A 12,137-nucleotide genomic window follows, 5' to 3' on the forward strand; every position below is an offset into this window, starting at 1 on the left:
CTCTTGTCAGCATAGCTCTTTTGTCTAGCCTGAGCGGCAGTCATATTCTTCTGTATAGTTTGGACTTGCTCTTCGGCTTCTTTTACAAAGTCAATACCATAGAATCTTCTTTCCTTGGGTTCCACCCAGTTCAAAGAAGTTCTACACTTGCGGCCATAAAGAGCTTCAAAAGGAGCCATTTTGATACTCTCTTGATAACTGTTGTTATAAGAGAATTCAGCGAGAGGTAACCAGCCCTCCCAAGAGCCTTTGCAAGAGATAAGACAAGCCCTAAGCATGTCTTCAAGAATTTGATTAACACGCTCAGTCTGTCCTGATGTTTGCGGATGATAGGCAGAACTGCGGATTAAATGAGTGCCAAGATTCTGATGTAAGCACTCCCAAAAGCGAGCCGTGAATTGCGGTCCTCTATCTGAAACAATGGATTTGGGTACACCATGGAGACGTACCACTTGTTGAAAATAAATCTCAGCATAATTGTGCAGGTGATAGGTAGACTTGACCGGAATAAAGTGAGCGGATTTAGTTAGACGATCTACGATAACCCAGATGGAATCACAACCCTTTTTGGTAGTGGGTAATCCAATAATAAAATCCATGCTAATTTCCTCCCACTTCCAGCTAGGAATAGAGAGTGGCTGCAATAATTTGGGCCTCAGCAACAGTTATCACACCTTGCCACGTAAGCTGTGATTTCTTTCTTCATCTTGGTCCACCAATAATACAGCTTGAGATCTTGATACATTTTACTGCTACCCGGATGGATGGACAATTTAGAAGAATGGGCTTCAGCCATAATTTGATTTCTAAGTTCTTTGTCTTTGGGTACCACAAGCCTATCATTAAACTAGAGGATTCCTTTGTCATCGACCCTAAAGTGCTTGGTCTCTTTCTCTTTCATCTTTCGCTTGATGTGAAACACACCTACATCAGTCTTCTGGAGTTCGATAATTCGACTTCTAAGAGAGCAATCCACAGTGATATTATGGAGTACTACAGGATGAAGGAGGTGTGCCAGATGAAAGTCTTCACTAACTAAGGAATTGCAATGGGCCTTTCTGCTTAAGGCATCAGCAACCACATTCGCTTTACCAGGATGGTAATGAACTTGAAGGTTGTAGTCTTTGATTAATTCTAACCATCGTCGTTGACGCATGTTCAACTCAGGTTGAGTAAAGATATACTTGAGGCTTTTATGGTTAGTATAGATGTTGCACACATTACCCAGCAAGTAATGTCTCAAAATCTTCAGGGCATGAACAACCGTGGCTAGCTCTAAGTCATGGGTAGGATAGTTGACTTCATGTTTTCGAAGCTGGCGTGAAGCATAAGCAATTACTTGGCCCTCCTGCATAAGAACACACCCCAAACTGGTGCCACATGCATCACAGTAAACATCAAAAGGCTTCTCGATGTTAGGTTATGCCAATACAGGGACAGAGGTTAGTAAGGTCCGCAAAGTGTGGAAAGCCTCTTCACACTTCGGAGTCCACACAAACTTCTCATCTTTTTGAAGTAGTCGAGTCATGGGCTTGGTGATTTTAGAGAAATCTAGGATAAAGCGACGATAATAGCCAGCCAAATCTAGGAAACTTCGGACTTCCGTGACCGTAGTAGGTGCCTTCCACTCTAGGACTTCTTGCACCTTAGTAGGGTCAACCGAAATTCCATCACCAGATAACACATGACCAAGAAAAGGTATCTTGTTCAACCAGAATTCGCACTTGCTGAACTTAGCATAAAGCTGGTTGTCATGTAACCGAGTTAAAACAATTCTCAGATGTTCAGCATGCTCTTCTTCATTCTGAGAATATACCAGGATATCATCAATGAACACGACGACAAATTTGTCCAATTCCGGCATAAATACAGAATTCATTAGGTACATAAAGTGTGCCAGAGCATTTGTCAACCCAAAGGACATGATGAGGTATTCGAACAAGCCATAACGAGTAGAGAAAGCTGTCTTAGGTATATCTTCAGGACGAATTTTGATCTGATGGTAAACAGACCTCAAATCGATCTTGGAGCTTTGGAGAGCTGATCAAATAGAATATCGATGCGAGGAAGAGGGTATTTGTTCTTGATAGTAACAGCATTAAGGGGGCGATAATCCATGCACATGCACAAAGATTCGTCCTTCTTCTTCACAAAGATGGCCGGACAACCCTAAGGAGAAGAACTAGGCCGAATCAAACCTTTCTTCAATAGCTCATTCAACTGACTCTTCAGCTCAGCCAACTTATTGGGCGGCATTCTATAGGGTCTTTGAGAAATAGGAGCCATACCTAGAATGAGTTCTATCTTGAATTCTACATCACGGTCCGGAGGTAATCTAGGCAAGTCATCAGGGAAGACATCTGGAAACTCACAGACTATCGGTAGATCCTCAATGGCTTTGGCTAGGGTAGCATTGGCTGTATTGTGGATAGAGATATCACGAGGAAACTATACTAGAAAACCCTTCTTATCCACAGGATCCCTCAACATTACCACACGGGTTGATGTATCGATCAACACTCCATTCCCGCTCATCCACTTCATTCCTAGGATTACATCGATTCCTACCCCCGGTAGAACTACAAGATCCGTAAGGAACTCTCGATCCCCAATCTTAATCTTTACATCTTTAACTACTTGGTTAGTCAGGATATTATTTCCAGCAGCACTAATACAATAACCACCCTTGACAATTGTAATCACATTCATATTATGCTTAGATGCAAAAGTAGAACTCATAAAGGAGTGCGAAGCACCCAAATCAGAGAGCACAACTGCAGGGTGATTATTAACAAGGAACTTACCAGTGGTGACCACTTCACCAGCAGGAATTTCCTCCACAGTAGTGTAGTGAACACGCCCCTGACGGACGTTTCCTTGAGCATTCTGCTTGGAAGGATAGGGGCACTTATTAGCCCAATGACTAGGCTGGTTACAGTTCCAGCATGGCCTGTTTGCTGGTGGTGCATTAGAGCTGCCCTGCCCAGAGGTATTCTTTGGCAAGGAAATTGTGTACCCCTTACGGAAACCAGTTTTAGCTTGATTTTTCTTCTGAGGTGGGCGGTACCGGACATTAGCATTGGGTGGATGATACTGGGTCTTGGATACCATTGGAGCCTTAGACTGAGAAGCACCAGCCTCAAAGTTTCTTTTACGGTTCTTAGAAGCAGCATATATCTTGTCATTATTTTCCTGAGTCAGGGTGTCACTGATAAACTCATTGAAGGTGACACACTTTGTAGTTGCCCATAGACTTCATCAGTTTAGGGGAAAGTCCCCTCTTGAAGCTAGCTATTCTCTTGGCGTCAGTATCGGTGAACTCGGGAGCATACCTTGCCAGGTTGTTGAATGCCTGGAGGTATTTATTAAAACTCTTGTTGCCTTGGGTTAGCTTCATAAACTCGGTATGCTTAATGGCCATGAGACCAGGAGGGATAAAGTGTCCCCGAAAAGCTATCTAGAACTGGTCCCAAACTATCTCAATGTTTGCAGGGAAAGTGGTCCTGTGATGGGTCCACCAGATGCCTATAGGGCCTTGGAGCTGGTGTCCTACATACGAAGCCTTCATTCCTTTAGTCAAACGGAGCAATCCAAACCTTTGCTCTATCATGCTCAACCATTCATCAGCTTGTAATGGTTCTTCTGCCTCACAAAAGATAGGAGGCTTGTGTCCATGAAGTCCTTAAAGCTGCTGTACTGGTTCGGCTCGGGTCCCTGGCGGACATGCCGATCCTCACGGTTAGCCATATGGCGCATAGCCTCAGCTAGCATGCGCTGACTTTCCATGACTGTCTGCATTAGCTCAGCTGGTGTGGGTGGTGGAGGAGGTGGTTGTTCCTCATCTCCCATGCTACGACCGCGATGAAGGTTATAAGCCATCTGCAAAATGTATAGCCAATGAGCACTGACGATGTGGAAATTTTTGTAGATGAATTGTATAATTATGCCAAACTGATTCCATTGGAAAGAATGCATTTAAAATCAACAGAGGCACAATCATTCATCATAATCACACAACTCATCAAACGCATCAATTGACACATAAATGCGATGAACTTAACCAACAACGAGATCCATAGACCGCAAAGATGGAATACATCAAAAGCTCACATACGTGGGGCATAACACGTTCGATAGGTTACATCGAAGCCATAGAGGTTCCAAACTTACATCAAGGGTAACATAGGGTTCGATATTACATCCCAACAATTAACTTGATACAAAGCTACCCGTTCATGCATGAGGATCAACAAAAGACTAGCTCTAGCGTATTAGCTAAGTAGTAAGCTAAACTACGCATCATCCTCAGAGTCAGTGTCGAAGATCTCTCCTCCATCTTCATCACTAGCAAGGCTCTAACTCCTCATCTTCTCCTGGTGGATGTCCTCAGGTCCATTGACCTCAATGCCATCATCACCTTCAGCCATGATGACACCAGAGCCCATCTCATCCTCATCATCAGGTGGTAGGAGAGGGTGAAGTTGAGTTGTGTAACAGGTAAACCTCCTCATGGAGAATGTCATTGTACTCTTCGGCAACTGCCACTTGCTGCTCTAGCTCCACTTGTCGCGCTCTCAACACATTCTCTTCGTGCCAGGCTCATTCCGTGGTTCATCACGTGAATCAACATACGTTCACAGTTGCGGTGAGCAACTGTCAACCTCTGAACCTCAAGGGTCTCTTGGTCCCTTCCTGTGTTACTTGCTCCAAACGGTGCTGAGCCGCATTCCTCTCAGCAGTCACCCGGCCAGCTCTGTCCTCAGCCTTTCCCTCAGTAGGCTCAGGACGGGGCTCACGAGGAGCTAAACTGATGAGGCGCCCTGCCTCCAGCGGACTTGCGAGCAGTGAGTTTCGTGCGCCATCTGTAGCAAAAAGTTGCAACGTAAGGGGAGAATCATTTAAGGGATACGAAATTTAATTAGTCGGGACAATCAATTTTAAGGAGGGAGTAATGCAAGAAATGCCATGTATGCTTGAACATGATGCATGCACGATCCGTACGTCCTCACAAACCTAGAAAAATTTAAAGGCTAGCGAAATATACGGTGGCATACATACGTTCTCTCGTATACGGTAGCTAGTCGATCTACAACGATACGTTGTTAGTGTACCTGCAGAAAATTTCATTTCAGCCCAATAATTTCCCAAAAGCATAAAAAGTAAGCAGTAAACTAAATACTTTCATACATGCATCCCCTGATGCATATACTCTAGTATCACAGCTACCCAGAGATACCCACATTTAAGTACTCTCATAGATACATGATTGAACATGTAAGTATGCGAGCAACCACAACTACTCTCCCCTAGACCGACGGTTGGACGGTCATGCTCTCACAACTCCCACTTACCAGAGCGTAGAGGTATTTTGATCCATACATTACCACCCAAGCGGATGGCATCCATACAATAGCACGCCGTATGGACGAAAACAGAAACAAGCAGGAACCCCCAAGTTAGTACTTTAATAAGCCACCTAAGAGTCCTTATTTGGGCATAAGGGATATGACCACTGGCAATACTTAGTATTTAATTTAGGATTTTCACAAATACTTTTGTTTTAAATACACAAATGACATGTTTAGTGTCGAATCTTGCTCTGATGCCAGCTGTAACAGAACCGACCAAATCATAAGAACGTAAGTACAAAAACAATCACCGAAGCGATCAAATTCCTGTACTTAAGCTCCCATAATCCCGGTAGTCCGGAAATCACGAAGGATTTCAACCAACTCTCGACATACAAACCAAGATCGTAGTGATTCAACACAACACATCATCATGTTACAACATTTCACAAGTAGCATTCGATTACATCCATCAGAGTTCAAATAAATTTACAAACCAAGTTTGAGTGTGCGGAAGCAACATAGTTTAGTACAAAACATCATAGTTTTCAAATACATTGCCAAGTCTGAGTCATGTCCCACAAAAGCATTATCAGGTACGAGAACTAGTAGAGACCGCCCAACGTCTAGTCTTCATCCCCAGCTGGGAGAAGGCAGTACTTGCAGCAACCAAAGTAGAACTGGTCATCTGCAACAGGTGGGAGATAAACCCTGAGTACGAGAAGGTACTCAGTTAGACTTATCCGTCAAAACCAGAAATAAAAGACACCAAGGGTCATACAAGGCTTATGAGGTGGGCTAGCTGGACACAGTTGCATAAAAGAGCTTATGAACATAGTAACCAATTTAAACTTAGCATCAAGTTATCATCATTTACCTGTCCACTAGATTTGCACCTGTACTAGAGCACTCACTTATTAGGAGCAAACAATATTAACCATAGCAGGTATAATAAGGCTGTCATCATCATATCATCATTTCTGAACCATTATGTTATTTAGTGTATCTACATTGGAGATAAACCCGTCAAGTTCTCACTAACCGGGAGAGACGGCGACTCGAATCGAATTACAACTTAGCTGAGGGGGTATTCCGAACTCTCACCCTGGCATACTTAGCAAGGGTAGCCGTGGGTCACCTTTGGAACAACTTAGGAACCAAATTCGCGGGTTCGATCAGTGCCCGCACTCTCAGGGATTACCCTTCTGCCAGGACGATCAGGACTTTTAAATCACCTACCCTTGGACTCACGCCTATGGCTCCCTTCTGAGGCGTACTTTATACTTATCGACTCCCGGCCTGAGGTGAGCTACTTGGCTTTGCGGTCGGTCTTCAGACATGGCCAACTAAGAGAGAGGTATGTGTTCAACATGAACAGGAAAGGCTCCAAGAATCAGTCCTTAAGCGACACAGACGGAGTCACTGCAAACCGGCAAGCCTCCGTCCGGTCTTCATTTCAAATTAAGACTGGTTCTTTTCCATGATAGCAAATATAGCCAACCGTGCCACATGTATCTTCCTATATCTCACAGGTGACAGGAAATCACCTGACTTCTACCGTGTTTAAGCAGGGCTAAGCACTACACGAGCCTAAGCTACATAGGATTCAGGGTAACAATATCTGGACAAGGATTGGGTAACCAATGCAGCAAGTGTTTGCATCCAACACCTAAACTTAATGCAACAATATATGTAATAATAATACTGTAACTGCATTTCAGAAATTAGGAGGCTTAATATGCTCTAGGGCTTGCCTTTTACAAAGTTGCATGGACGGTGATCCGGGCACTCAACGACGACCTCGTCTAGCACTTCTCCTGAAGGCTGCACCTCCTGAACCTCCGGTGTCGGCTGCTGCTGCTCCTCGCTCGGGTCCTCGAATTCCAGCAGTGTCACTTCTTCTGGTACACCTATTGCATACCGATGCACAAGATAAATATCATGGATGCATAAGGAATGACATGATGCTCATGATGAATGAATTACAATAGTGTTTAACGAAACCTCACTGGACACTCGTTTACCGATTATGAATAGCTCTATTCAAATCACTTTAAAGCATGCATCTAATCTTAACTTGAAGAACAAGATCAACGTACCTAACTTGCATAACCTAAGGTACAGATGCTCATCTTCAGTTAAAGGCCTAACACCTAGGAACATTACCACAAGCTTAGGAAATAGTAAAGGCATACTTAAATCAACAGTTAAAGTTTTATATGCACATTGGTAGTTCCTTAATTCAATCATAACCAGAGTTCTATAAATCTAAATGACTTGCATGAGGACATTCTGGAAAGCTTATGAAATTCTCTACAAAACATTTGTAAACACCAAAGCATGATTCTTACGTTAACCAAATCGAATTCCAGTAAACTTAGAATCTGTCCAGAAATGACAGGGTTACTACATTAATTATTTAGTGATGATGCAAAAGCCAAATTTGACCAAACCAAGTTTACCAACTTGTTGTGCATACCAGAGGAACACTAGAAAGTATAGTGCCAACTTCTAAATAAATTATTTAAGATCCTTTTCTAATTTATTTAGTTAATTAGGTGATTAAAGCAATATATAGTAAAACTATTCAGAAAAATCTACAAAAATTACAGTAGCTATCTTATGCTTCACATAGACTACCATAAAAATTTCAAAGCCATTGGGCAAGCAGAACTTGCTGTACCCAAAATAACAGGTGGCAGGTCTATTTTTAGCATAATTAGGAAACCCTATTGAAAAGTGTCAAGCAATAGATTTCTTATTTTTCCTAGCATCATTCCAGCATAATAACAGTACTCACCAAATTTTACCTATATTGGATCTATAGAAAAATTATGAAAATTCACACAAGATCCATCCATTGATAAAAGGAAATTCTATAACTCAAAAACTACACATGCACTAGCTTTGAAATTTTAACCAGAGCTTCTACTAAGCAATAATAGATTACCCGCAAAATTTCATCATTTTTGGACTACAGAAACTCAAGATAAAATTCAAACAAGTTTGCATGTATCCAAAAATACATTTTGAAGTCCTATTTAATTCATCCAGAATTTCTAAAACATGTGCTCATATAATAATTTTATTAAATACTAGACCTTACCAGGAACTTAACAAAATTGGAACCATAACATTTGGATCTACCAAACTTGAGTTACACATTTTTGAATCTATACATAAATCTTGTGAAAAACAATTAAACAAAACAAAAAGGAAAACCTAACTCTATTGCTGGGCCAGCCCGAAGGTCACGGCGGCCCACAACTCACGCTGGCATGGCCCAAACGTGACGTGGCCCACGCCGGCTCCTGCCTTCGCATCGGAGACTGACCGAGGGGACCCGCGCGACAGAGAGAGAAATAGGGGAGGCAGCGTTTGATGGAGCGGCGGTGGTCTTGCTCGCTGACGGCGAGGACTCCGGCGACACCGAGGACACCTACGTGATCACCGTGATGAGAGGGTTTGATTGGTGCTACCAGCTAGAGCTACGACCTAGCGAAGGGAGCTTGTCGCCGGTGATGGCAGCATGGCAAAGCTCTGGCGCGAGCTGCCGGCGACGTTGAGCCACGGCTGGCCCCATCGAGCTCGGTACGAGCTTCAGAAGGACCCTACCGTGCTACACAAGCCAAGAAAATGGGACAGGAAGATTCCTAGGTACCCCGGCCACGGCGATCTTAGCTCCGGCGAGGTCACGCCCATGGCGGTGACGGCGGAAGTGGCCAAAGCGCCCTTACCACGACTCAAACGGCTCGGAGAAGAGGTGGAGGACGTAGAGGCGAACACGGCGGAGCTACGGTGAAGACGTCGCATGCGTTTTTGCGGCGGTGAGCAAGCGAGGTGATGGCGGAGCAATGGCGGAGCGGTGGCTCCGCTGCTTCTGCGCTTCGGCTGAGTGGAGTAGGCGAAGGAGGAGGGAATTAGAGTGAATGGAGAGGCAGGAGGATGCGACTTCAAGTGGAGAACACCGGCAGCGGGTTCAGGCCAGCCACGGCGCGTGGCCTGGGCGGTCAGTCGGCCGTCGACGCGCAGCGCCATGCGACCGTCGAATTCTGAATCGGCAGAGCACTGTAGAGTCTGCATTTTTCGTTTCAGTAACCAATTGAACCGACTGACAGGCGATGTATGACAGGGATTATCTCCTAAACCGTGACGTATTAGTGAAAGAAATGAACATGAAAGTTGTAGCCCGTACTTCCATCTTCAATTTCTATTTAAATACCAAGGACTAATTCTCAACGGATATAGAGTAAAATCAAGCCAAAGTTGGCTCGATCAAACTGGAAATGTACTTAGGACTTAGAAAATTTTTCAAATGTTGAATCCACCATCAATGCTGACTTGTGGGTCCTTTTTGAACATGTTGTGCACATTTTCATGACTTGGTTTCTAAACAAAGTTTGTTCCTTATTAAATTTGCTACAACTTTGCTTTAGGTTGCGCAAGCATGCATAGACTCGAAGCTGTACTTTTAAAACAGTCAAACAAAAAGGGTTTAGGGGTCAAAATTGATCAAACCATGACTTGGGAACCTAATTAGTCAAAATGATCAACATGAACATTGTTCCTAATGACATTCTAGGTGTAACTAAGTTACTTCGGATGATTATTAGCCACACCACACATTGGTCACACAAGAATCAAGCATTGTATGTACTGAAACAATGAAAAACACATGAATTGTTACATTTGTTTCATAGTCATGTTTCACATGTTTCCTGATCGTGTTGCATAGTACTACTAACCATGTTTCACTAAAGTGTGTTGCATATGTTGCACTTGAGTGTTGCACCCTATTCATTTCATAAACAAACATCCATGATATAGGGCAATATAATATGTTACAATGTTTCAAGAGCATGTTTCATGCAATATGAACTCATAATTGGATGAATGATGCTCATGTTTATGAAATGCAAGTGCAAATGTGGAAGCCAAACACCTGGGGTGTTACACACATGTTATTTCTTGCTTGCTAAGCTTGGCTACATATGTTTATCTGCGAGGCCTGGTTTAATCAAATATCTAGTCTCTGCTATTGCAGTGGAGCTACGAATACTGTTTCTGATGTGAATTCCAGAAAGGGAAAATAATTACAAAACTTCGCTGAGACGACATATCAAGATGGTTTACATCATCATGCTTATAGAAAACAACATTGGCGTTCTTCCGCTATTATACCTTTTGACTACCTCTTACTCTTACTAGGACCTGTTTGGCATATTTGTAGAACTATTCACCTGTAATATTTTAGACATGCATCTCTTTGCACACAGAAAACCATATGAAAACTTTGACACCGGTAAAATAGTGTCTGGATAATCATAGCAGGCTACCAGCCCTGTAATTGCATCGGCTCGGTGAGCTTGTGCGGCCGCCTGGGCTAGTGGGCCGGGCTCGGAATGCCGTGGCAACTGATCGTTCCCAACTGTCGCAGCAGGCAGCAGCTGAGGCTGTATTGGCCAGCTAGCCAGGATTGGTTGGAGCGCCAGCTGGCCGCCTCAGTTTCCTGCGCCCAGGAAATGGACCTACATGTCAGCAGAGGCCCCCCCTGCATTTTTTTTTTATTTTTAACACATTTTAAAACTAATTTAAAAACTAACACTGTTTTTTTTTTCAAATCTAACCTGTCGGGTTCATAAACCTGGGTCCCTCAGACCTGCTACCCAGCAAAAACTCGGCCCAGCAGACAACGTTGCGAACGACGCGCAACTCCTAGGCCGGCCCAAAAAACCTGACAATAGGCCAGAAGGGCGATTCCTGGCTCGCTTTCGAACTCCGGCCCGCTTCTCCGACCGGAAGGCCTGGCCATGGAGGAATGGCACTCGTTTCCGACTCTGGCCTGTCTCTCCGACCTGGAAGGCCTGGCCAAGGAGGAACGACGCTCGCTTATGACTCTGGCCCGCCTCTCCGACTAGAAGGCCTGGCCAGCCCGCCTCTGACTCTGACGCCGCTTCTGACTTTCGGCCCACCTCTCCGATCGGAAGGCCTGGCCGACGCTTACAGCTTTTCTCCGACTAGCACAGTTGGAGCCAACTGGGACCAACCGACCAGGGACGCCCGCTCGGTGAGGACCCAGGAAACGAGTGGAGCAAGGAAGGCAGGGCACTCAAGTCAACCGTAATACCAAGGACCGTACCCTGTACACCTGCAACACAATACTAACGGGGCATGTCAGAAGGGTGCCCTGCCACCCTCCAGGCATGTCAGAGCCCCAAAAGTGTTGTGGATGCCGACATTTGCCCTGCTATGTTGTGGGTGACCTTAACTCCCATACCAGGCAAACATGGTAAACCCCCCCACATGCCTCTAGGCATCAATAGTATGGTAGGTGCCGATGTCTACCATACCAAAAGAAGACGACTGAAACCTCCCACGTGCATCTGACATTAAAATAGTATTGTGGGCACCTACAATCATCTTGTACCGGACGGCGTGAGCAACAAGACTTAGTAGACGTACTCTCTCTCACTTGTAAGGCCGTCCCCTTCATCTATAAAAGGGGATGCGCTCTCTCCTAGAAAAAGAGGACTCAGAGACGCTCAATCCACAGACGATTCAACCACCAGCGGATCCATTCACGAGCAATCTCACAAACACAGAGCACTCGCTCGAATACTTAGCGCACGTAGGAGCTCCCGTCGCTCTCAGCCCTTCAGTCCAGAGTCCGACCAGACCTCTTGCACCCCCATCTTTCTCCCTCTCGTCTGTAACCCCATAGCAAACTTGGAGCACCTGGGCTCAGGAATAAAGTCACCGATCGACTCAAACTGGACGTAGGGCACGTTG

This window comes from Miscanthus floridulus, chromosome 13 (genome assembly GCF_019320115.1).
Source record: "Miscanthus floridulus cultivar M001 chromosome 13, ASM1932011v1, whole genome shotgun sequence".
Classification (NCBI taxonomy): Eukaryota; Viridiplantae; Streptophyta; class Magnoliopsida; order Poales; family Poaceae; genus Miscanthus; species Miscanthus floridulus.